Source organism: Peromyscus eremicus, chromosome 13, assembly GCF_949786415.1.
Source record: "Peromyscus eremicus chromosome 13, PerEre_H2_v1, whole genome shotgun sequence".
Taxonomy (NCBI): Eukaryota; Metazoa; Chordata; class Mammalia; order Rodentia; family Cricetidae; genus Peromyscus; species Peromyscus eremicus.
The window spans coordinates 59,898,682-59,925,247 of record NC_081429.1 but is presented as its reverse complement, the minus strand read 5'-3'; the positions used below and the strand labels follow the sequence as shown (position 1 = coordinate 59,925,247).

The 26,566-nt window shown below is 43.6% G+C and overlaps 1 long non-coding RNA gene and 1 other non-coding gene across 4 annotated transcripts; one reads left to right on the top strand and one right to left on the bottom strand.

Moving 5' to 3' along the window:
* Positions 1-1,846: 1,846 nt before the first annotated feature.
* On the bottom strand, positions 1,847-26,491 carry LOC131923113 (uncharacterized). Of its 3 annotated transcripts, XR_009382521.1 has the most exons (5): positions 21,427-22,237; positions 20,202-20,289; positions 8,441-8,565; positions 2,192-2,509; positions 1,847-2,102 (listed from the first exon to the last, which is right to left on the bottom strand). It is a non-coding gene; the product is annotated as an uncharacterized LOC131923113 (long non-coding RNA). The 3 variants fall into 3 exon arrangements; XR_009382520.1 differs by lacking the exon at positions 21,427-22,237 and adding an exon at positions 26,339-26,491 and having other exon boundaries at positions 1,847-2,509; XR_009382519.1 differs by having other exon boundaries at positions 1,847-2,509; positions 21,427-22,221.
* Positions 11,167-11,273, top strand: LOC131923738 (U6 spliceosomal RNA). The gene has a single exon (XR_009382673.1). It is a non-coding gene; the product is annotated as a U6 spliceosomal RNA (small nuclear RNA).
* Positions 26,492-26,566: the final 75 nt, after the last annotated feature.

The window sequence follows — 26,566 nt, the reverse complement described above, 5'->3', positions numbered from 1 at the left end:
TGGAGTCAGTGTCTTAGGTATGACCCCTGGTTCAACCATTCGGCTGTAAAGCCTCTGCTGCTTTCTTAGCCTGCCTGGGTTTTGTCATTGATGAACTGGAAACACTACCCATAGGCTGCCTTAGGGTTGGCTTGTAAAGATTACGTTCAGTAATGTATTTCAAGCCCTTGCTTATTATAAATGAGTGATACATTCTCAATAATGATAATAACCGCAACAAAAAGTTGTCACAAAACACTGCCTATGTTTGACAATGATCGTTAATCCAATCACTTATAATATCTACGGAACATTAATAAATTTTAATTTGCCTTTGGAAAACTTCAAAATTATCTCATTCTCCACCCCCTACTCAATCAGCCTGAGATTGTTTACCATAGCAGTTGACAATCCTATACATTCAACACGTCTAAGAAATTAGCCAAGGCTTGTGGCACACGACTGTAACCCCAGTGTGTAGCTGGGGAAAGCAGACTGAAAGTTCTGGGTAAGCCTGGGCTCTATGGCAGGACCTTGACTCAACAAACAAATAAGCAACATGATCCTAAGAAATTTATTACAGCATTTAAAAATAACAAAGACCTTCATTCATTAAAAGACATTGATAATGCATGAAGATATAATGAATCTGAGGAATATTTCCGCTGAGATACTGTTTGTTTCTTTTTGGTTGGTTGATTTTGTTTGTGAGACAAGGTCTCACTGTGTGTTCCTGCCTGGCCTGGAACTCAATATGTACACTCGGCTCACCTCACATTTTCAAATGTCTGCCTGTCTCTGCTTCCCCAGTGCTGGCATCAAAGGTATGCATCACCATGCCTGGCACTATTGGCTTCTTTTAAAATCAACCCTAAATGATCTATATATCTGAATAGTTCAGTAGTAGAGCATGGCCTAGTATTTGTGAAGATACTGCAAGAAAATAATTAATTAAATAAGAAAAATAGAATGTATAATCAGCAGTTCAGCCAGTCCTGAGGATGTCTAATGATGAGGAGTAACATATATTCTCTGGTCTCATGGCCCTTACAGTTGGATGAGACAGACAGATATTAATCAAATAGTCATTAAAATGGAGTTCATTAGTAAGCAAGACAAAGGCTCTAAAGAAACAAGGCATGTTCTTACACTAACAGATTCTTGACCTTGCTAGGACTCTCTGAGGAAATTATACTTGAACCAAGACGTGAGCCATAACCAGAGCCAAGTGAGGGGTCAGCCAGGCTGGGTGACGCAGCTGTAGCAAGGAGACTTTCTGTCTTTGTGAGGAAAGAACACCAGGAACAAGGACAGAGAGCAAGAGATCTAGGTGGAGAGCAGTCTCTAGGTGAGGTTGAGGAGGGTGTGGCCGGTGCCTGCAGGCCCTTACTAGCCTTGCTAGGGCCTCTTACGATTGGGAAGCACTTGAGAGATGAAAGCAGATGCGTCAATCAAGACGTGCTGACACTTTGCAAAGACGGTGATGGCAGCAGTGTGAGGAATGGACAGGTAAGAGCCTGAACATTCAGCAGGGAAATCAGCAGGCCACAACTGGAAAAGTGTAGGGGAGAAGTAGTACGTTCTTGAACTGGGACCATCACGGAAGAGATGGAAGGAAGTACATTTGTGTCCTCAATGTTCACAGGCAGGCATATTCAGAAGTAGGACTTGGTGACATGAAGATGTGGGCGTTAAAGGGCTCTCCATTTTCAGACATAAGTAACTGAGAATATGAGGTACCTCTTATAGTGACCACTGTAAACAAACAAACAAAAAAAGAATTGTAGCAATCATAGTTTGGATGCTAGGTTATAGATATATTTAATATGCTGCATCTTACATCATGGAATGAAAACACAAGTAGTGATAAGAGAGGCCTGATGGGTATTTTATCCAGAATACAATCAGGGCAAGCCCAGTTCTAGCTGTTGGATTCTGAGCTGGTGTGGTGGTGCAAGCCTGTAATTCCAGCACACAGGGGGCTGAAGCAGGAGGACTGGGTCTGAATCTCTGTCTCGGGAAGAAAGCAATGCCGTCAGACAATGCTTGGGTGCAAACTTTCCAATTGCTTCCTCGTGAACTCACATAAGAGGATAATAAATGTATGAACATGGAGGACAAGGCTATGGAACAGAAAAGACAGCAGCAGTAAGACTGAATTAGACGAGCAGCATCTGAATTAGGACATCCGGGAAGACTGAATCTTACTTACAGTTTTGGGAATCACCTCTGCTACAGTGCAGAGTTCAGTAGGGTGGAACACAGGCACCTTAGGAACTTGCACTTGAGGTCCTGAGGAAGTACAAGTGCTATGACGATATTAGAGATTAGGGATCAACAGTAAATTTGAAATTTGTTTACTGTGGCTTCCTCCATTTTCTTCTTTGACTTGACTCCCAGGGCATGGTAGGGAGGCAGGCAGGCTTACATTTTCCCAACAGCAACCTGGACACATCCTCTGGGCAGTCTCATTGGCCTATGAAGAAAGGCACCGACTTTGGTCCAATGTGGTGGTCTCTGTCACACCATCCTGAAGTAAACAAAGGACAAATTTTTTTTTTGCATAGAGCACTGACTTTCAATCCTATTCTCAAACAAAGCTAGGGATGCACAAGGCCAGTGTGGGATGGCAAAAAAAATCTGTAAAAATCTTACTAATGAAAGATAGAGACCAAAAGAAAAAGAAGGCAGGAACCCAAAGGAAACAAATTCTGCCCATAGAAAACTTCAGACATAAACTCTCTTGTCTTCAGAGAGATAGGAGAAGATAGGAAACAATAATGCGGCTGTCTACAAAAGGAATACTTGCTGAGCTCAGAAGAGGCTTGCCACTAATACATAACGCTAGAAGTGAGAAATTCAATCTGCAGGCTAAAAGATAAAGTTAGGGAAAGCCCCAAGGAAGTAAGCAAAAAGACTAATATAAGGATGTGGGAGAGAAAAGCTATGAAAATTAGAGGACCCGTCAGGAGGCTCAACATCCAGTAGCAGGTTATTAAAAGGAGAGAGAGTGCAGGGGAGACAAGAAAAACCAGTGAAAGTGGGTGCAGACTCTGTTTCCGGATGTCTGGGCCTCTCAGGTGCCCCCAGAGTGGGAGTAACAGAGACCCTCATTGGAAAGTGGTGATACAACTTTCACTGACATATTCCTAGGCCCTGGAACCACGGCTGGCACATGGTAGACAGTGTATAACTTTTTCTTTTATATTACCAGAGATGTATGCTAGGCAAACATTATACCACTGAATTACATCCCCAGCCCTAGATATTCTGTAAACCTGTGTCAAGGGACAGACAAGAATTCTAAAGAAAGAAAGTGCAAAATCCTAAGGGGGAAACCCTTCACTTTTAACATTTACAAAATCAAGAAGCAGAATGTCACATGTGTACTCAACAGCAGAAACAAATCTAGAGTACCATAGAGGAGTTTTAAAATTCAAAGGAAAAACGGACTTTTTCTATTTTTCTACTGAAAAATCACAAATTACAAATGAAGATACATAAGGTCTCCCCACATTTAGTTACTCTATGTTATTGTGAGGGAGTTCCTAAGTGGTGGGAAGTAAGTGAGAAGGAGGAAGCCTTGTAAACCAGAGAGAGGCAGAAAGAGAGAAGCCTTAGGACTAACTGTGTAGAAAGCCCTGGTGCCGATGAGGGTTAATGTTGGAGAGGACTTGATCCAGATTCAGGCAAGCCAAGTTTCTTCCAGAAAAGGAACTTGTTAGGGTTCTTGATGCATTTGGATATATTGAAAAGAGGCCCATAAAATTAAAGGAGAGGTTGAATTGGGAATAAATATAAGTAAACCTAGGTAAACAATAACAACATCAAATCAAGAGAATACTTTGTAGGAAAATGAAGGGCCGTGTAGGGAAGGAAACGCAGTCCCCACGAGCTATGGAGATTAGCTGTGAACATCATGGTCCTTCTCAAGCTTGCAGCATAAACATCCTCCAGGTTTGGCCTGGCTAGCCTTGTCTTCAAAGCAGCCATGATCAGTCCGGGCCTATCAACACTCCCCTGTAGAAGAAGGTTCAGGAAGGATCATCAGACCCTCTGCTGAGATTCTAGCCACACCTTCCCGCCCCCTATTGTGCATAATCGTGTCCCAGTTACATGTGATCTTGACTGTAGAGTGTATAGGAGGTGGAAGATTTGATTGGAGACAGGAAATCTAACCATGCAGCTCTTGCTAGTCATTCATTACCCATTCTGGGATGGGGCTTTTCAGTGATGTAGAAGTCTGAGACTCACCCATGATTCTGTATGTAACCCCAGTCAACTCACTGTTCACCAAGCTGGACTTGGATGGAATCATTTCTTTGGCCCAGTGGTGCTCTATTGGGTAAATAGACATATTTCTGTGTATTTATCCAGGAAAAGTCATATAACAGACTGGCACTGGAACGGGAACCTGACAGAAGCAAAGATGGATCTGGGTGGAATGGTTGCATTGTCTTTACTGTATTGGGGCTGAGCCCTTTATGATGGGATGTCTGTGGCAGCGGGGGTGGGTGGGTGATGGATCCCAATATGGTTATCCTATCTTACCCATGTAATAAAGGATAGTATGCCTTCTTGCTGTAGTGACAGTTACAGATAATAGAACACACAACTGAGGCCGAGCTGTCTGCCCACAGAGAGTGTAAGCGTGTGGGGCTTGAGGAAGGTTCCCAGTAGAGCCACCTGCCTCCACCTGCTGTGGGGTTACCTGCCTCCCTCTTCAGTGGTGTCTACCACATGACTTGGGGTCACTCCCAAATCGCTGCAAGACTGGAGCATGTGTTGTAATCTCTGAAAGTAGCCAGCATGGAACAGGATTGCAAGGAGGCTGCAGCCACAGTTGCATGACTCCTGCTCTGGATAACGAGACGCACAACTGAGGCCGAGCGATGTGCTCAGAGGGAATTTGCTCTCCTGAAGGATGAATTTCAACAGGACGTGTGAGAGGCAGCCACCCCGTTTGCTTCTGGCTTGCCAGGAATAATGGATAAGAGGGGGGATGATGTGAAGGTACCGGCTTGCCATTTCTTACAGTTGGATGAGGGAGGGTCAGGCCAAGTGCCTGCCTAGGTCACTTGGGAACAAATGTGGCAAGATTTGTATTGAGCCAGAGTTCTGCAGGGTCGGGGTGGAAGACGGACAGAGAGACAAATGCTGTGATTTTGAGCCTCTGGAAGACAAATTTTCTTGTCTCTGGAAGAGGAGACATTTCACCAAAGGGGACAACAACAGAGAGGTGCTCATGATTTCTACTGTCCCCCCCACCACTGGGAAGGAAGGAGATCCGATGTGATGTGAACCATCCCAGCTGCTTTTCTAACAAAGTTGCCAAGGTTACCTGTAGGTGAGGACCATGCAGGGCCCCTAGGGACCCTATGTTGAATTGTGGATTAGTCTACTGCTAACACGCGTGCTAACACGCAAAATATTTAGCTTAGGTGGATTCTGGGTTCACCAAGCTGCGCTTTCCTAGAATTATTTCTTTGTTCTGGTTTTTGTTCCCTTGTCTAAGGTGACAGGTTGGATATAATGACAGCCGTGGTGTGAGCACATGGAGAGGGTCAACAGAAAGATGGGGGAATGTTCATAGTTTAGTGGAGAAGGAGAAAGAATGGGAGTGAGTGTCTACGGTGACATAATGAGAGAATTCCTAAAATGGAGCGCCCACAAACTAACAATCTGAGCACACACACTGTTTAGTGAAGTGAAGGGAAAGAGAAATCGATTAAGAGTGTGTTTGAGGGAATGAATAGAATTATGTCCAGGGAGTGATAGGTACACTTGAGAAGATGCCTGCTTGAGATGTTTGCTTTAAAAACAAATTTTAATTATGTCCAGGGAGTGATAGGTACACTTGAGAAGATGCCTGCTTGAGACATTTGTTTTAAAAACAAATTTTGTAGCCGGGCGGTGGTGGCGCACGCCTTTAATCCCAGCACTCGGGAGGCAGAGCCAGGTGGATCTCTGTGAGTTCGAGGCCAGCCTGGGCTACCAAGTGAGTTCCAGGAAAGGCGCAAAGCTACACAGAGAAACTCTGTCTCGAAAAACCAAAAAAAACCAAAAAAAACAAAAAAAACAAAAAATCAAAAAATCAAAAAACAAAAAAAAACAAATTTTGTAGAAATATGTGATTTTTAAAAAATAAATATATGTATAACTTCATTAAAAATAAAATACAAATAATATCAGGCTCTGGAATGGTACCCCTGTGTGCAGATCCAATTTCTAACTCTTACTAATTGTGCACTATACATTACCGATATAAAGAGTGATGACAGAATTAAGTACATAATATTCATAAAGCTTCAACACTGTGCCTGGCCTTTTGAGGAGTTACTTTTGCTTTGTTTCTTGCCAATCATCTTTATTTTATTCACTTGGCTGTTCCCCCAGGCTATCAAATTTCCATTTTGCTTCTGATCACATCACCTTCCAGATATTAACAACAATTCACTTTGTTTGGGATTATGAATACTCCCAAATAAGTCAATAATATCCTAATATCTGCTTAACTATCAAAAAACAGATAGCATTCTATGTACATATGCCATGAGTTTTCTCAGAGCACATTCAAAAACACATTTGCCAAAAATCACAGGTAATCTGTTTCTCACTTGGTGCTTTCTTGTCTGCTTTGTGAGTGTGTGTGTGTGTGTGTGTGTGTGTGTGTGTGTGTGTGTGTGTGCATTTGTGCAGTGGACAATGACGGGATCTGAACTCAAGCTGAAGTTCTGTCATTCCAAGAGTACTGTTCTTTGTATCACCTGAGTGGACTGCCTTGAGTGACAATCACTTTGGGCTCAAATAAGGGAGCTTCAGGGACAACAGACAACTTTTAAGTTCCTGTGAGCCTCCACTTTCCATGCTGTATTGAGGTGTAGTACAAGTTAAGCCTGTTTTGTTAGTGGGATTTATCCCTCCCATATAAGGACTATGGATTCTACTATTACAGTGCACAGGGTTTTGAAATGCTGTTCTTTTGCATGCAATTTTCACTTCCTGTTTTACTCATAAATAACACAATACAGATGGCTTTTTATTTTCATTTTTCCAATGACGTGGGCATCTTATCTAGCAAGAGATGCAGAAGCTCATTTCACATTTCCCAAGAAGCTATGAGGTTTTGAAACTCACCAGGCTCAGAGCTCCCTGAGGGGATAAGCTTGGACTGGACATGACTGCTCGTTTCCAATAATTCTCTGGAAATAAATCAGCTAGGGCCAGGTGTGGGTTTCTGCTGATGGACTATATCCAGGGCTGGGGTGGGACACCAGGAGAGTTTCTTCTGCGTCAGCTCTAGATACTCCCTCAGTAAACTATACTCAGCCAGCTAAAAGACTGCAAATAGAGCTGGAGAGATGGCTCAGCGGGTAGAGCACTGGCTGGGGTGGTGATGGCACACGTCTTTAATCCCAGCACTCGGGAGGCAGAGCCAGGTGGATCTCTGTGAGTTCGAGGCCAGCCTGGACTACCAAGTGAGTTCCAGAGTTCCAGGAAAGGCTCCAAAGCTACACAGAGAAACCCTGTCTCAACAAACAAACAAACAAACAAACAAACAAACAAACAAACAAAAAAGCGCTGGCTGCTCTTCCAGAGGTCCTGAGTTCAATTCCCAGCAACCACATGGTGGCTCACAACCATCTGTAATGAGATCTGGTGCCCTCTTCTGGCCTGCATGCATGCATGTAGGCAGAACACTGTATACATAATAAATAAATAAACCTTTAAGAAAGAAAGAAAGAAAGAAAGAAAGAAAGAAAGAAAGAAAGAAAGAAAGAAAGAAAGGAAGGAAGGAAGGAAGGAAGGAAGAAGGAAGGAAGGAAGGAAGGAAGGAAGGAAGGAAAGAAAGAAAGAAAGAAAGAAAGAAGGAAAGAAAGAAAGAAAGAAAGAAGGAAAGAAGGAAAGAAAGAAAGAAAAAGAAACTACAAATAATACAGCCCAGCCCAGTACCCTGTGGACGCTTCTGAGCTGGACATAGACCAGAGTGAGATTGCCTTTTGCTTATGTCTGGCTAAGTGTGTGTAATTGACTGGGCTGTCCACTTAGCTCAAGCATTCTGCTCTGCTTGCCCTCCTTACAGCAATTAGTCTGCGATCTGAGGGTCTGGCACTTGAGAAATAGTGCCTCTGTGAAACACGACTCGTATTTGGTATTTAAACCCCAACATGGGGTCGCAAAGATTTCTTTTGAAAGGAAATCTCTAGGAAACCAGTTGTCTTAGTATTAATTATATTTTAAAAGGTGCAGTCCAAAGCAACTCTCAAAAGTACCCTTAATCAATGTCTGGAGACTGTTTAATGCATTGATTAGAAGTTCCTAATCCTTGAGCACGCTGCTACTTAATGAACCATTAAGTAAAGTTAATTATTATTAATGATTGCAGACTTGAAAAATCCATCCTGGCCTTCGTTTCCCCACATGTTTATAGGGGATTAAAAGTCGAAAAAATGACACTCACATCCCCAGTACAACCAGGAAGCCAAGCAAGCACCCGCCACGCACATGCCGACTTGTGGATGCAGACCCCTCTCCTCCACACCTGTGTCCATCCTCCTTTCTTCTCGGCTTCATGAAAAGTTAATCCTGTAAAGAATATAACAAAGTCAGTCAAAAAGGTGTGTGAAGACTGGTCCGAGTTAACTGTGTTCTCTGTGGCAGGGTATTTTTATTTTAGCAGTTCTCTCGGGACAAATGAGAATCATCAGAATTCATGCTGGCAGAAGGGTGTAAAGGAAGGAATGGCCCCGATTGTAGGTCTCTGCAGAGGACTGAGATTTAAGGGAAAAAAAATGCTGTGAACTCTTAGCAGGAGTACCTGGCGTACAGTGGATGCTCAACAAACGTTAGGGGTCTTCTTTTTGAATTTTTAGGTTTTAATTGTGTGTATATTTTGTGTGTGGGTTTGTGTCCGAGTGTGTGGGCCTGTGGAGGCCAGAAGCACCAGATCCCCCGGAACTGCAGCGGCAGGAGGCAGTGAGCCCCCTGAAGTGGGTGCTGGGAACTGAACTTCCTCCGAAGGGGACTGCAGGCCTAACTGATGAGCCATCTCCCTAGTCCCTAGCTGTCCTCTTACTGTGTGTTTCTCATCATGGGTCCCTCACTTAGCTCCCGGGGACAGTGACGGGGCTGTTATTGTGAAGTCTCCGGTCCCTGCACAGTCAGCATTGATTTGGATAGCTGTTTGGAGATTGTTCAGGGGAGAAGGGAAGGTTAGCTTCCGCTGTGGGTTGATGGGTAGAAAAGAATGCGTTAAGTTTTTCTGGCCCTTGTTCATGGGAGTCAGCTAAAGTGCGGTGCGGAGTACAAATGTAAACAACTCTTATCAGGGGATATTCACAAAATGTCAGGCATACGTAAAGTCCCAGGAGCCTCGTGGCTTTTCTCTGATATTGAACATGAAGGATTCTGAGGCCAGTTAGTTGCTATACTGCAGGGTGATGTTTCTTCTGGCACTATTCTCATCTTGATTCACATGGTGCCAGGGGTATTTGTTTTGCATGAGCCCCAGTTTCTGGTACTCTGAGCAAAGCTCTAAGAAAGTACAAGACTTTAGTGGGACATAAGGCTCTGCTATAAGGAGCTGGATACATGATTTAGAAGTGGTTTTAGTCTGCCACATAAATGGCCCTTAAAAAAAAGATGTTAGAATATCTTAATCAGTGGGAAAAATTGTTGGAGGGAAAATGAAATATTGGTGAATGAAATTTGCCTCAGTTTGTAATATCAAAATATTGGAAACCTCTTGTTCCATCAACAGAGGATTAATAGTAAATTATAGCCAACCTATCAAAAAAGAATGAGCAAGCTATCCATCACTGTGGAAAGACTGTTGGGACTCATTTTAAGGGAAAAGAAGCAAAATGCAATTAGTTCATAAGCCCTGGGGAAGAACCTACTACTATTATTCTGCTACATGGACGTAGTATTAAACTGTCCCCTAAAGACCTGTTGTACTAATGGCTTCATGCATCTCTCAGCCCTCGTATCTCCTTGCAGTAGACACCACTTAACACACAGATGCACAACTGGCCAAGGTGTAGAGAATAAGACACTTGGAGTGCTAAGCCCCAGACAGGATATCTTCACCACACTGCCTTCTAAGGCTCAAGGATCAGTGTGGAAGAGGGTTCGGGGGGAAAAGCCGGATGTGGTGGATGACAAGTGTTTTCTGAACACAGCATGCCAGGTGCACACGTTGTTGGCTGTTTTTCACTCTTTTGGCTCTTTGTTCTTTTGGGGGCCCGCCGTCATCCAGTTCCCAAACAAATACATACACAGAGACTTCTTATTACTTATAAATGCCTGGCCTTAGCTTGACTTGTTTCTTGCCAGCTTTTCTTAAATTATCCCATCTACCTTTTGCTTCTGGGCTTTTTCCTTTTCTTACTTCTGTATGTCTTACTTTCACCCTTACTCCGTGGCTGGCTGTGTGGCTGGGTGGCTGGCCCCTTCTTTTCTCACTCCTCTATCTTTTCTTCCCAGGCTTCTCCCATTTATTCTCTCTGCCTGCCAGCCCCACCTATCCTTTCTCCTGCCTTGCTATTGGTCATTCAGCTCTTTATTAGACCATCAGGTGTTTTAGGCAGGCACAGTCACACAGCTTCACAGAGTTAAACAAATGCAACATAAAAGAATGCAACACATCTTTGCACCATTAAATGCTCCACAGCATAAACAATTGTAACACATTTTAAAATAACATTCCACAACACGCACATATGAACTCATAACAGTGTGACAGACAGTACAAGATCTGTGGAAGCTCAAGTTGGACAGAATCCCAGTGTGGAGAGGGGAGGTGGGCACAGTGTTCGACCCCTAGCTAAGAAGCTATCATCAATTGATAGCGTCAGAGAGGAGGGAGAGGAGAGGGAAGGAGGAATAGAGGGAGGGAGGGAGGGAGGGAGGAAGAAGGGAGGGAGGGAGAAAGGGAGGGTGAGAGGGAAAGAGAGATTGTGTATCTTAAGAGTATCACCCCTAAGCAGGGTGGGGAGGCAGTGGGGGGGGGAGGGGCGGTGGTGGCACAGGCCTTTAATCCCAGCACTCGGGAGGCAGAGCCAGGTGGATCTCTGTGATTTTGAGGCCAGCCTGGTTCTACAAAGCAAGATCCAGGACAGGCACCAAAACCACACAGAGAAACCCTGTCTTGAAAAAAAAAAAAACAAAAAAAACAAAAAGAAAAAAGTGCTCGCTTCGGCAGCACATATACTAAAATTGGAATGATACAAAGAAGATTAGCATGGCCCCTGAGCAAGGATGACACACAAATTCATGAAGTGTTCCATATTTTAAAAAAAAAGAGTATCATCCCTTGTAGGTTGCCCACACTCTAGTGGAAGGCCACGCCCAAGAACATATGGGCAGCACAAATGGGTTTGGTGGGTTAAAGAAGAAAGTATACAAAATTGGGTGGGTAGGGAAGGGGGTGTTAACCTGGGAAGAGATGGGAGACATGGTGAAAATAATCAAACACATTATAAGAAATGCTCAAGGAACTTATAAAAATGAGGGGCAAAATGTAGAGGAAAATACACATGTGAATTTACTTACAAAAGTTTAGTTCGTCTCTGATATGGTACATAGGAAAATGGCAGCCACAGTGACTGAGGGGACTCAGGTGGCTATAGAACAGGGACAGAAGAGAGAAGCCTAAATACATCTTGTACATTTTTAATTTTTAGTCACGTGAATGTTTTCTTCTCTAAGAAGGAGTATTTTAATTTAAAAAGAGGATAATAAAGAAAAACTTGGTAATAAGTAGGGCATGGGTTCATGCATGTCTATCATGGGTTCATGCATGTCTATCATGGGTTCATGCATGTCTATCATGGGTTCATGCATGTCTATCAGCTGATTAGAGAGACAACTAAGCAACCACATAGACCTCTTCTGTTTTACTGAATCTTAGGAATCTTAGAACTTTCTAGAAAAGCGTTTTAGGAATGTTAAGCAATCATGAGCCTCTCTAGTCACTCATGGTTAGCTGAATCTCTCACATTCATGAATAATAACATGAATTTTCTTTAAGTGATGCGTGTGTGTGTGTGTGTGTGTGTGTGTGTGTGTGTGTGTGTGTATGTGGTGTTCTTAGTGAACTCTTCATCAGAAAGCCATGTGTATCTCACTGAATTCATAGCTGATTTATCATCTATTCAGCCCCAACCTTGATGTTCTCTCCTCACTGATTGTGGACAGGTGCTTGACCCAGATTAAATCACTCTTATCACTCTTGGTAATCAAATTTCTCTAGCCAACATTTAACTGGTTCAGAGACAGGTAGTCGAAGCCAACCTGGAAAGCACATTAGGTAAAAACTATGTAAACGAATGGAGGTAGGGACTGCCATTAGGAACTGGTTCATTAATTATAATAAATATTTCCCACTAATGTGTAATACCAACACTAGGGCAAAACCTTCGAGGGATATGTAGGAACCTTGTATTACCTTTGTAGGTTTCTAAAATTCCAAAATTGCCCTAAAGTCAAAACATATAAAAGTGACTAAAATAAGGCAAGTTTATTATGCCAGTTCTTATAACCTTCCAAGTGAAGAAAAAATTGTTCATTTTAAAAATTATTTAAAATTCTTTAATTTACACTTAAGCTATTTTAACTTAATTTCTTTTTTATTATTTCTTGCTCCATGCCCAGCATGGCTTCTTCCACGTTAATTTAGAAATGAAGTGATTGGGTCAGGAAGGCCAACATAGTCAGCTTCAACTTTACCGCTTTCTAGTCTGCCAATTTCTAGTGAATTGTTTTTAAAAATCATTCCCAGGGCCAGCAGGATGGCTCAGTGGGTGGAGCCCTTGCTACACAAACCGATAGCTTGCATTCCATCCCCGGGACCCACGTAAAAGTGAAATGAGAGTCCAGACTCCTCAACATTGTCTTCTGACTTCTACATCCATGCCATGTTACACACATGCATACGCATCTCACACACACACACACACACACACACACATCACAAACACACATACATACACATACACACATATCACAAACACACATACATACACATCACACACATACACACATATCACAAACACACATATATACACATCACACACACATATTACACATACACACACATATTACAAACACACATACATACACATCACATACATATACGCACATCACAAATACATGTACATATACATCACACACACATACACACATCGCAAACACACATACATACACATACATATACATCACACACATACACACACATATCGCTAACACATATACATACACATTACAAACACACATACATACACATCACACACACAATAGTAAACACATAAGAATGGTTAAAAAGAAAACAAATTCATTCTGAGATTCATGTTCGTTGCCCTATTTTGCTGTCTTGGTGGAAGACCAAACAAAGAGCATAGGCAATAACTAATTGCTGAACAGTGTAAACCTCTTCCATCAATTAAGTCTGTTTATCATTTGAAGTTATTTGATATGAAGGAGATTCTGATAACGTAATGTAGCTTGAGAAGTTGATTATCTGCTTTCTCAACTAGAACATTCTTCAATAGACTGTTTTTTAGGGCCAATGAGAATCCTACTGTAAAGTTTAGAAATCCAGTATTATTAATCCACATGATCACACTCGTATAGGAGAGTCATACTAATTAATTTCACGATGTGATGATTTTGAGTCTAAAACACTGAATGGCGTATAACTCGTCTACATTCATGGTAACCGCACTGTGTGTTTCCTTGTGTGTGTTTCCGGCTGTCGTCATACTTAGAAAGGTACTTGAGGTGAGATTCCTTTAGAGGTGAGAGAGCAGGTCAAGGGGGACTGGCTCACTTTATCAGACTGTCTGTAGACCGAAGCGGAGACGGCAGATTGTCCACGCACCCATGAACTATCCCCTTTCCAGGTCATGCTAGACTCTGAATTCCTCTTCTCACAACAATACTGGCTCTGATTGACAAAGGTTCTGTACCAGAGCAAAGTCTCCTAGAATGGATTGGGTAGTAAATATTTTGACCTTAGCAGAACGCGTGTTCAACTCTGTCCTGCATCTGGAAGGCAGCCGTAGGTAACAGAACAAACAAGCCGCTTGGGCCACTGTTTGCTGACGGCTGCTGATTTGCTTTGCTTTCAAACCTGCTCTCCAAACAGGCCTCCTATTCCACTCCACTCTGTGTCCCTCTCTGTGGATCTGTGTGCAAAGAAGAGTTAGCAGGAGGTACAAGATTGATATTTCTAGAAAGATCTGCTTGTGGCCACCTGACCAGCTTCTGGGAGCTTAGGTTCCAGGGGAGTTCCCACCAGTCTCTGAATTGTGCGTGGCTTCCTGTGCTTGCACTGTTTAAACATCACAGTCCATCTTCAGGACTTTCCTTCTGCTGTCCAGGGACTTGGGTATGCACCATAAGGAGAGTATTAGTACGTCCAGCCCTCAGTAAGAACTGCGGCACCAAGTCTGCAGTACCCTTCCCGGCAGGCAGCATTTTCTACCAGATGTTCCCACTTGTGACTCCTGCGGGAGCAGTTTGGACATGGCTTCCTCTAGACTTTGCCCTGTGTGCCTTTTCCGTCTTAATCTGTCACCGTTAGAGCTATATATAAGACTGTCCTATGAGTCCTTCAACAAAGCGTTGGGCCCTAACACACCCTTGCTTCTGGTCTCCTCCTTCCCAGTACAGCACCTGGTCCTGATCACACACTGATCTCTGCCCCCTCTTCCCTATTCTGGTTTTGTGGGATTCCTTCCTTCATCAGACATTCCCAAAATGCCCTGCTCGGCAGCCTCTGGCTTTTGTACTTACGTTTTCCCCTGCCTGTGCCTTTTATCTCAGATCTCTGCTCGGTTTCCCCCTCCCTCACTGATGTTTTCATCCAAGTCTGCTCTTCTGTAGTGATTGATTTACCAACTCCTGACTTGGCTCCTGCTGCTTCCCGAGACCCTTGCTGACGATTGAGGATTTGGGACTCAGCACAAACCTATACAGCACGAGAGATGGATGTGTTTGTTCTAGAAATTATCCCTGGCTGGAATGCATTCCACTCTTTTCTCTTCCTCTGTTCCTGTCAAGTGACGTAAGATGTAATATTTGAAGCCCTGTCGACTGTCTGGGAGCAGGATGCCATTTGGGAGTAGATAGTGTGGCCAAGAGAGCAAGAAGACCAATCCCTTAGAAACCACCTCATTGCTGTTTTTTTTTAAGATTTATTTTTTATTTTGTGTGTATATGTGTGTTTATGGGTTTATGCACGTGTGTGGATGTCTGTGGAGCCCAGAGGTATCAGATTCCCCTGGAACTGGAGTTACAAGAGGTTGTGAGCTGTCTGACGTAGTGCTCAGAACAAAACTCAGGTCCTTTGGAAGACTGTGAACTTAGCCACTGAACCATATTGCCAGCCCCCACCTCTGTACTTTGACAAATGCCAGAAATAAACATTGTTTTTCATTTAGCTTTTCCTTTTGTGATTTTTCTCTCACTTCAGTTTGTCCCAGTCTTAACTAATCCAAGCTCGGATCTGGAGTCTGATGTTTCAAAGCCTAGGAAGAGTCACACAATACAGAGCATAGTATGCAAATTCCATTCTGTGGACAAAATAGGAGAGGTGACGGGTAGATTGGCAAACCATGGGAAATCTCAGCTACAGGAAACCATTATAGTAATGCTTCCCAAGGAGTCATTCCTCCCCATGTCCCCACGCATCTTTTCAATGTGATAGTCCTTCTTCTATCAAAGATAGAGTTGGGGACAAAATGAAAAAGATTTGGCTGTTCTCTCTTCATTCCCTTAGATCTAGGCTGGACATGTGTTTGGCTTGGGTCAACAAGATGGAACAAATGTAAATTTTGCTGGTTCCAGAGTCTATGCCTTTAGAGAATGTGAAGCATCGGCTACCCTCCTGAAACCTTGACATCATCTTCCTGTGAAACCTGGTATCACTTTTCAGAGGATAGAAGACACTGTGGGGAGTGACAGGTGTCCCAGTGCAGAGCCACCACCAGCTGCCGGATGTGTGAGTGATGTCTCCTCAGGCCCTTTAGGCTCAGATGAGCAGTTAAGATGACTTGAGCATATGAATGCTTGCAGGCAAGGCCACCAGAAGTCACTCCTAGATGACATCATGAAAGTCTAGGGTTGCTGTTTTTAAGACGCTGGGTTTTGATGAGCATTTTTATGCAGCCAGTTCATACCCAAAGATTAATCCTGGTGACTATTTCATGCTCTGGAAAGAGCCTAAAAGAAGGTTGAATTGTGTTGGCAAAGAAGAAGCTTAATGGTTCAGGTTCATTTGCTCAGAGAGAGATGCCACAATCTTTAAAACCTTTAGTGTTAAATGAAGAACACAGCCAGTGTGGTAGGTAGCTCATCCCTGTAATCCCAACACTTAGGAGACTGAGACAGGAGGATTGCTTTGAGTTCAAGGCCAGCACAGGTTACATAGTGAGCCCCAAGCTAGCCTTTTTACAATGTGATAATCTTGTCTAAAAACAAAACAAAAGAATATAATGTTCAGCAGTGATAAATAACTTCAGAAAGGAGGGTCAGTAAATCTGTCCCAGGAACAGTGGATAAGAAATGGAAGATCTGGGTCACGGTCCTCCTTTCATTAACTCATTTTCTGACTTTAAAACATGCCCTGGCCTCTTGATGTTTCATTTTTTTTTTCAGGGATAATATGAGGTGTTGTGTGATATTTTGTGTTCTGACAAATAAAGCTTGCCTGGAGATCAGAGAAGCAGAACAGCCAGCCACTAGACTTCTTTCCTCTACGAAATCTCTGACTGAATAGGACATTCTGTCTCTACGAATCCTCAAACTGAATGGGGGGCCTAGATCCTGTTTCCACACGCCTTATATTCCTGTCTCCACCTCTCAAAGTGCTGGGATCAAATTTGTGTACCACCACCACCTGGCTCCATTTCTCTTTTAGACTGGTTCAATCTTGTGTAGCCCAGGGTGGCCTTGAACTCCTGATCTTCTTGTCTCCTCCTCGCAAGTGCTGGGATTAAAGGTGTGTGCCACCACCGCCTGGTCTCTATGGTTAACTACTGGCTAGTTCTGCCTTCTGATTTCCTTTTTTTCAGAACACAAACAAAGTATCACAACAATGAGGCCTAATCTATTCCTTACTCATCATTCACGAAGTTTCATTCACTTTTTACAGCTGGGTAGCACTGTTGTGTGTGTGTGTGTGTGTGGGGGGGGGGTGACAGATTTTAACTTTCCACTTACTCATTTACTACAATTTAGTTTTAAAAGACGTAGATTGCTTTCATAATCTATAAGGACACTTTGGAGGCTGAAATGTGCCCGCTTGGAGGAGCTCTGATCTTCTGTGCCTTAACGATAAGTCATTTACCTTGAAATTGCTCTTTCCCTTTCCATGGAGCTTAACGCTAAACATGATCACAACCCAACTTTGGTGCCGTTAGGTGACGGTAAGTGGGAAATGGGAGGAATCTGGGTCCTTGAGTGACTGCAGTAGATGCTCCTTGAATACCTGTACTGCTCACAGTACATCCGTTTATTTGTCCTACCCCCAACCTGTGTGTGTGTGTGTGTGTGTGTGTGTGTGTGCATCTTTTGATATTTTTCTGAATCTTTTGACTTTAAAAAGCAAGATCTTGATTTCTCTTACATTCACAAGGATACCTGCACTGTTTCCCCTTTAGAAGGTCCCTGCCTCTTCCATCTGTCCCACCCACACAGGAGAGCTAGCTAATAAGTCACAGGAAAGGGACATTAGTGTAATGTTTCCCTAGATGGAATCAGTGAACTCACTGCTCCTGCTTACGTAAGTCTCTATCTTGCTCCTTTGCCCTAGTCAGATGGTGGTACAGGAACCCTGCCCCGGGGGCTCAGTTTCCATCAGGACCTGCTGCTACCTTGTCTAGCTCGCTTCTCCTTTCTACTTCCTGTACACTGCCCTTGGCTTCCCCACAGCTAGACCACGCATAACCCCCTCAGATCACACAAGGACTTTCAATACTTGGAAGAAATAGTCAGACCATTAGACGTAAGAACACTGTAGGGGAGGAGTACTTAGGAGAGACACATGACCCAACGTTTGGTCAGGGGAAGGGAGTGTGGCCAATAGTGTCAAACAAAACAGAAGTACGAGAAGGGCAAAATAAAAGTAGACACTAGCAGCAAAAATAAGACAGTTCAAAAACTTCAAATCGTACAAAGTGGATACAAGGAAAATGAAAATTCTTTTCTTCTCCTACATCTTCATCTCAAGCCCTAAAGTGCTCTGCCATTATGTGGTAAATGTCCTTCCAGATGTATGGTATGAAAACAGACACATCAGTGGATATTTATGTGGGCTTTCATTATATAAAACGTAAGCACAGTAACACATTTTTATTATCTGGTCCAGGGAGGGGACTGAACCCAGGACTTTCTGCATGTTAGGCAAGTACTCTCTGATTTCATCATATCCCAGCCTTGCAGCTTCCTATTTTTTCATGTAGACTCATTTTCATATCGGGACATATGCATTTTTATCATCTATAAGTAATTGTATAAGGAGTCGGTGAGATGGCTCAGTTGGTAATGTGATTGCCACATAAACCTGGTGGCCTGAGCTTGGTATCTGGAACTCACAGAAATGTGGAAGGAAAGAACTAACAGAAACAGCTGTGCAGAAGAGCTGGGGATACGGCTCAGTGGTTGGTAGATGTTTGCCAGACTATAGCAAAACAAACACTTACAAAGACTTTCCTAAAAAAAAGAAACATTTAATAAATTAAACCCCTTTCTTATCATCTAGGATTGAAACGTCTATTTCCTTCTATACTTAGTATGTCCAGAAAACATTTTATCCATTGGCTTATTGCACATATTGAGAAAAGGACCACACTTGTACACTTTTACACCTCCCCAGGATATGTGAGCGAACACTTTGGATATGTAAGCATGTGGAACTCCTGTTTCCCGCTGGGAAACTTGCCATGGGGGTCACTCTGGAAAAATCAAAACAAAACTGCTTTCAAGGATCTTTACAGGGAATGGAAACCAACAGTTGAAATCTTGTAAAATTTTAAAGTCTAAAATAGAAGTCCTAACCAGTTCGGAGAGGAGAACTTATGTATTATAACGGTCAGCCAGGGCTCTGTAGTGAGACAGTCTTAGCGGTGGTGGTGGTGGTGGTGGCGGCGGCGGCGGCGGCGGCGGCGGCGGCGGCGGTGGCGGCGGCGGCGGCGGCGGCGGCGGTGGCGGCGGCGGCGGCGGCGGCGCACACCTTTGATCCCAGCACTCGGGAGGTAGCGGCAGGCGGATCTCTGTGAGTTCAAGGCCAGCCTGGTCTACAAAGTGAGTTCTAGGACAGACTGCAAAGCTACACAGAGAAACCCTGTCTCGAAAAACTAAAAAAAGAAGGAAAAAAAGCTGAGAAAATATCATTCTATTGAACATTTCATTATAGCTTTGCACCATATAGATAGATGAAAGAACTAAAAATCAGCCATCCTGGATGTGATGGCTCATGGCTCATGACTGTGAACCTAGCACTTCGAAGGATGAGGCAGAACTGTGGACAGAAGTGTGAGGCCAGCCCTGGCTACATAGCGTGAATTCCAGGACAGCATGAAACCGTCTCAAAAACAACACACCAACAACAAAGTGCATCCATGACAAATTGGAGGGGGACACAGAAGAAAGTTGATGCCCTCTCTTTATGAGGAAGGATTGTCTGCATCAGAAAAGTACGGGAGAAAGAGAACAGAGTTAAAGACTAGTTAAAGGATCAGGTTTCTGTACTTAAAATACAGACAGAGTGGCAACTCACAGGCTAGGGAAGATGTGGGGAACGTAAGTTACAGAGACTGTTTCTACCGTTGTCAAAACTCCAATACCAGGTATATCTAACTCCAAGCCAGTCTGTCTTAATCCCTCACAGATTGTGTCTGGTAAAAACCATTACACCACGTTCACTGGTCTACCTTGAAATTGCCTGTTAGCAGGCTTCAAGTGAGACTTGAGCCCACTTTCGAAAGTGTAACACATCCTTTCTTCCACGTGGCCCTGCAGCCTGTCTCCAGCCCGCTCCTCACACTTCCAGTACCTCCTCTCTGTGCCTGCTCTACACCGGTGGTCTTATTTCTCTCAGAACAACGGACATAAGAACTTCCAACCTCTCCTGTCACCATTTCAGAACACCCTCCAGTTCCAGAAGACCTGCCTCTGTTCTCCCCTTGTCACGGAGTTCCAGTTCCGTCCCTGTCACCTACCTGAGGACCAGGATGTATCTGCAGCAATCTGGTCTCCCTCCTCTCAACTGAGCCTTGCTCTTCAGCATTGCCGTAACATTTCCCACAGCTTTAAGAAAACAGAAGAAATGTTGGGTCAGTGAGGCGGCTCGTGTTTAACGGTACTTGGCACCAAGCCTGTAGGACCTCCAGGACCCACACTGTGCAGGGTGAGGACTGACTCTCCTAAGTCGTCCTCTCTCTCCCTCCCCTTCTCCCTCTCCCCCATTTCTCTCTCTCACATACATTAAATAAATAAACATGTGATTAAAACATGTTTGGAAAGTCATCCCCTGTTCTCCCCCAAGTCATCACCCATTCCTCTGCTCTCTTGCAGCGAGCCTCCTAGTAGAAGCGATGCATACCTATTTTGATGTACCCAACTCCTGGACTTCTTTTCACCTCTGACTCCAACTAGTCAGGCTTTTGTTCTCCATCAACATCATCATTGAAACTAATCTTGTCAGTGCCACCAATGGCTTTTTGTTGCCCCAATGGTGTGCCTGTTTGATCTCATTTGATCTAGAGCGGTACTCAGGACAGTGACCGACTCATCTTTCCGGAAACATCTGGTTCATCTGCCATTCATTACACCACTCTCCTCTGTTCTTCCCTCCACACAGTGTTTACGTATCTAAAACGACCCTCCTTATCTTTCCACGCCCCCAAAAAAACGGTTCACTTGGGTTCTCAACAACTTCATTGTTATATTTGTTCAGACTCAAGGTTGGAATCACACTTAACTCTTACTATTTCAATAGGGTAGTCATTTGGTGGTTATTTCTGCCACGTTGGTGCCACTGGGCCATGGTCCCTGCTAATATGCTAATGTCAGCTTTGCCACATCTCAAGTGGGTTAATAAAGCCTCCAGATGGCCCTGCTGCCAACCATGTTAGCACATCAGGCCAGATCTCAAAATACTTAGATGACTTCTTGCCTCACAGTAAAATCCAAAGACTGCCCAAACCCTATATATGTGATTTCCCCCTCCCCTCCTTCCTTCTCAGCTCCCAGACTCTCCTCATTCACTGTTTCAGTTACGGAAGACTCTTATTATTCCTAGAAAATGATGCTTGAACCTTTTCAGTGGCTCTCGCTCTGTGCCTGCTGCCTAGACCTAAATACCCCTTGGTTGTTCCCTTCTTTATAGCTTTACTCAAGTATTATCCTGAGCACTCTGTAGCCCACTTGTAGCTTCAGGCCTACCTGAAGAATCCCTGAGCACTCTGATGGTCTGCTTACAGATTCATGTCTATTCCTTGCTTTATTTTTCACCCTACTGTTCATAATTCCCTAGTTACTATATAATTATATCAATTTATTCTGTTTACCCCTTTAGAATGTAAGTTCCATAACGTCATGGATTTTTCTGGTGCTTTTTTTTTTTTTATTCTGATGCAGCCTCAATCCTAACAAAGGTAAGTTTAGTATCAATAGGTTAATTATGTTTAGTGCCTATGCAAAGTATACAAGGAAATATATTTTCAAAATTCCCCAAATGCAATTTGATTATATAAAGTCATACTCAGTAATTTTACTCCCAGAAGTTCATCATTATAACTAACTAGTACAAGGAAACACTGGTCCAGGTAACTAAGAGTTAAATGGAAAATGTTTTGTTCTAAAAAGTATCTCTTAACCTCCTGTGCTTTTCAGGCTTGGTTGTACATTGATCATTACCTGGGGATGTGTTATAAATGTTGAATGTTGATGTCAGCCCCATTGTGACAGAGTCCAATTGTGGATTGGCTTTCTTTTCATAATATTATCAACCATTAGTGATTATGACTGGAACAAAGGAATTCATTAGGAACTATAGATGGTATTCCTGTTAACATCCCCTGGTTTGTATTTTTTCATCCACAAAACAAAAGGTTTTATGTTGGAATCCCTACTTCCTTGGGACTGAAGGCCACCTGAAGATACACAGTCTCATGGACTAACAACTATTGGATTCTTGGTCTTTCTGTCAGGAGATAGCCATTGTTGAACTAGCTGGACCGCAGCCTATCAGTCACTCTAATAAACTCTCCTTTAATATATCAGTTCTGTTTCTCTAGAGAACCCTAATACAGAGCATTGACTCTTCTTCATGGTGATTTGAAGGTGTCTACACGCGTGTGTGAGCTCGACAAGGCTCCAAAATAAGAGCTGGGCATCCGTTTTTTATTGTAGAGAAATTACCACGGTAAATCAGAAATCTGTGGCCTTGTTTTTCCTTTGGGAAAGAGTCTGGATACATAGCTCAGGTCATCCTTGAACTTGTGACCCTCATGTCTCAGCTTCCCAAGTGCTGGAGATTACAGACCTTTGCCAATAAAGCAGTTTGTAAATGGGAATTCTAAACAGTCCTAAGACCCACTCCAGCCTGTGTCTGGAGTGAGGCTGGGGCTCTGATATTTTCTGCAAGGCTTGTTAAGGGCTCTGAGACCTGCCACACTGAGTTTTACAGTATTTTATGCATTTGTTCACACATCCCTTCAAGTTTAGACAGGACACTAGGAAATGAGTGGACAGTAGCAACTCTTTGTGCATCCCAGATTAAGCGTTCTCACAGTGCTGTAAGACTGACCCCATGGAAGGCCCCACCCCCTTTCTACTTTCTGTGAAAATCATGATAGGTACCTCAACCAATAAGCATGTTGTCTCCCGTTAGTTCTGGTTGACGTAGTGTTTTTGATTTTTCATAAGTAGTAAATTTAGGAAACTATTGAGAGGTAGGATATACTGGAAACAAGCTTTTTGGAACATAGAAGCCAAAGTTGCCTATCCCATCATTGAATGATAATATAAATGATTTGGATTAATCTACTTAAGGATGTGTTTCTTCCCAAGAGAAACTAAAAACTTATTATCCACTACAGATTTCACGGCCGTACAACCCCCAATCGGGCATTGGGGATTATTCTGAATTAAAAAGCCTTCAAAAAAAAAAAAAAAAAAAAAAAAGGCCAATTATCCATTTAGATAAAGAAATAATGCGTTTTAGATGTTTGTTTTGTAAGAAAATTTTTACAAGCATAAGGTTTAAGTCCCAGCTCTATAACTGGGTGTCATGAAAAACATATCGTTGAGAGAACTACTGAGTATAAAGGGCTTGTCGGTCTACATGCCAGATAGAGAGCAGATGCTCAATGTCTGCTGCACGTTCTCCAGGTAATGGTTAGACAGGGAGTCTAGCAGAGCAGTTTTCTTTCATTTATGTTTATGTGTGCTGGCGTTTTGTCAGCATGCACGTTTGTGTACCATGTGCATGTATTGCCTGCAATTGTTAGCTACCTGTGTACTCTGGGAATTAAACCCCGGACTTCCTCTGGGCGAGCAGCCACTGCTCTTAACCACTGAACCCCTCTCCAGCCCCAGAAAGAGTTCTTGATATCCTCGTCCTTCTTTGCTTCCTTTTCCTTTTCTTTTTTCTTTCTTGAGGTGGTTTGTGTGGCCTGGCCTGGGCCAGAACTCACTGTGCAGACAGGCTCCTGACTGGCTTGCCTTTGCCTCTGGTGCTGGGATGAAGGGCTTGCACCGTCACACCCAGCTTCGTTTTCCTTCCTGTCAACCACCGACTCAGGAGTAGCTGGAACCTATGGCCCTCCATGGAACTGTGTGCTCTTTGCTGCAGTTTCTCAATGTGGCCTTTGGGTTAGTGAGAGAGCCGAGGCTGCAATCTTCAGGGTGGGAACTCTGTGCTGGGGGAGGAAGTGAGAGAGGATCAGCTGAGTCTGTCCTGGGGGAGGTCGGGTGGGGAAGGGCGGGGCCAGCCCTCTGCACTAGCTTCTGCTTTTTTTTTTTTCCTTTTCTTTTTTTTTTTTTGTTTTTTGTTTTTTCAAGACAGGGTTTCTCCGTGTAGCTTTGGAGCCTATCCTAGAACTCACTCTGTAGCCCCGGCTGGCCTTGAACTCACAGAGATCCACCTGGCTCTGCCTCCCAATGCTGGGATTAAAGGCGTGCACCACCAACGCCCGGCTTAGTTTCTGCTTTTTACAGGGCCGCTTTCTTTCTTTCTTTGGTGTGTGTGTGTTCTTTTATTGAATATAGCTTTTTCTTTTTCATACCATATATTCTGATCATGGTTTCACTTCTTCACCAAGCCCCTCCTAGGTTCTCCCCACCTCCTCTCCCATCCAAATCCACTTCCTTTCTTTCTCTAGTTAAAAAACAAACAGGCATCTAGAAAGCAGTAATAAGATAAATCAGAATAGGATAAAAAACAAACAAACAAACAAATGTAAGAAAAAGAGCCAAAGAGCTGGGTGGTGGTGGTGCATGCCTTTAATCCCAGCACTCGGAAGGCAGAGCCAGGCAGATCTCTGAGTTCGAGGCCAGCCTGGTCTACAGAGTGAGATCCAGGACAGGTAACAAAACTACAGAGAAACCCTGTCTCAAAAAACCAAACCAAACCTAACAAAACAAACAAACAAACAAAACACAAAAAACACAAACAAGCAAAAAACAAAGAAAAAGAACCAAAGAAAAAGCACAAGAAACACACACGGCCACAGCGACACACGTTTGCACACAGGAATCCCACAAACCCACAAAGCGGGAAACCATAATATATATGAAAATGACTTGTAAGGTTAAAACAAGAAAATGCCTGACAAAGAATCTCCAAAAGTGCCACTGAGCTGGTTTTGTGTTGGTCACCTACTGCTAGGCATAGGGCCTGTCCTCAACAGTGGTTTGTATCACCAGTCAGATGGTGTAGAAAACTAACTTTTCACTTGTGAGCACTTATCAATTGGAGGTAGCTTCTGGGTTTGGGATGGGGCCATGTATCCACTTCCTCTATCCGCCAGCGCTGGGATCCCATCTGGCCCAGACCCATGCTGGGCCTGGCTTCTTAAGTGTTCAGGTCCTCTTTATGAAATGTGTATGAGCAGTTCTCCTTAATTCTCTTTATGAGGACAAATGGTTGAGAATTCAGGGAACGGCTACTCCTGCCCCCCCCACCCCCAGTTTTATTATTATTATTATTATTATTATTATTATTATTATTATTATTAATGGTTTTGCGAGACAGGGTTTCTGTATAGCCCTAGCTGTCCTGGAACTCCTGCTGTAGACCAGACAGACCTGGAACTTGGAGATTGCCTCTGAATGCTGGGATTAAAGATGTGCTTCCCGGAGGTGGTGGCACATACCTTTATTACCAGCAAACGGGAGGCAGAGGCAGGTAGAGCTCTGAGTGTTCAAGGCCAGCTTGGTCTACAGAGTGAGTTCTAGGACAGCCAGGGTTGTTACACAGAGAAACTGTCTCAAAAAACCAATAAATAAATAGATAGATAGATAAAATAGAAGAATTAGGGGGCTGAAGAGATGACTCAGCAGTTAAGAGCACTGGCTGCTCTTCCAGAGGACCTAGGTTCAATTCCCAGCACCCACATGGTAGACTGTAACTCCAGTTCCAGGGATCTGACACCATCACACCAACGCACACAAAAAGTTAAACGATTAGAAGAAAAAAAGATGTGCTTCACTTTCCCGCTGCTCTATTTTTTTGAACGTGGCTTGATACCAATTTTTAAACTTTCAAAAAGCTCATCATTAAACCTTTCAAACAAGATCCAACTTAAAAGTACTGTATTGCTTTTATGAGAATGTTTTTTTTTTACCTGCATTACAAAAACAAACAGACACCTAGAGTCCAATTGAAGTGGCTGTCAGACACCACGATGGAAGCTTAACTATTGATTTTAAAGTTTACACAATTAGCTACCAACGCCAGTTGGTTTGTGTGTAAAGCTCACACCCGTCCCTTTCAGGTTACGTTTTCAGGTTTCCCGTCGCAATTGTATGATTAGTTCATTTTAGTTATTATATGAAAGTCAAATACAAATTAGAAAAGGGCTAAAGGAAAATGAAACCTCTGTGGAACTTAACTACGTAGGGTTATTTTTAGCAACAAGAGGTTTACAAGTAGCTTGAAGATCTTTAAAGAGACGACCTCGTCTTTCTGGATCCCAATTTTAAACCCGCCTAAAGTAGGAAGGTTGGTCGGCAAGTTCCCTCGGGATGGGAAGCTCCGGCATGGCAGCCAGCCTCTCTTCCCTCCTCGATCCCGCTCCACCGCCCTCCCCAGAGCCCTGTTCCTTCTCAACTGCACGTTTGCTCTACCCACGGGGTCCGGAACACCAGCGTTCCACGTGATCGCGGTGCTAAAGGGCAAGGTTGGGCGGACTGAAGGCCCGAGAGACCGGGAGAAGCTGCCCGAGCTCGCAACCAGCGGCCAAAGACCGAGCTCGACAGAAACCCGGAAGACCTGGCGAGAGGAGGGTGTGGCCGAGCGCGGATTGGAGGGCCTGGGGGCGGGGCTTTGCGCGGAGAGGGAGTGGGGCTAGAGGGGAGG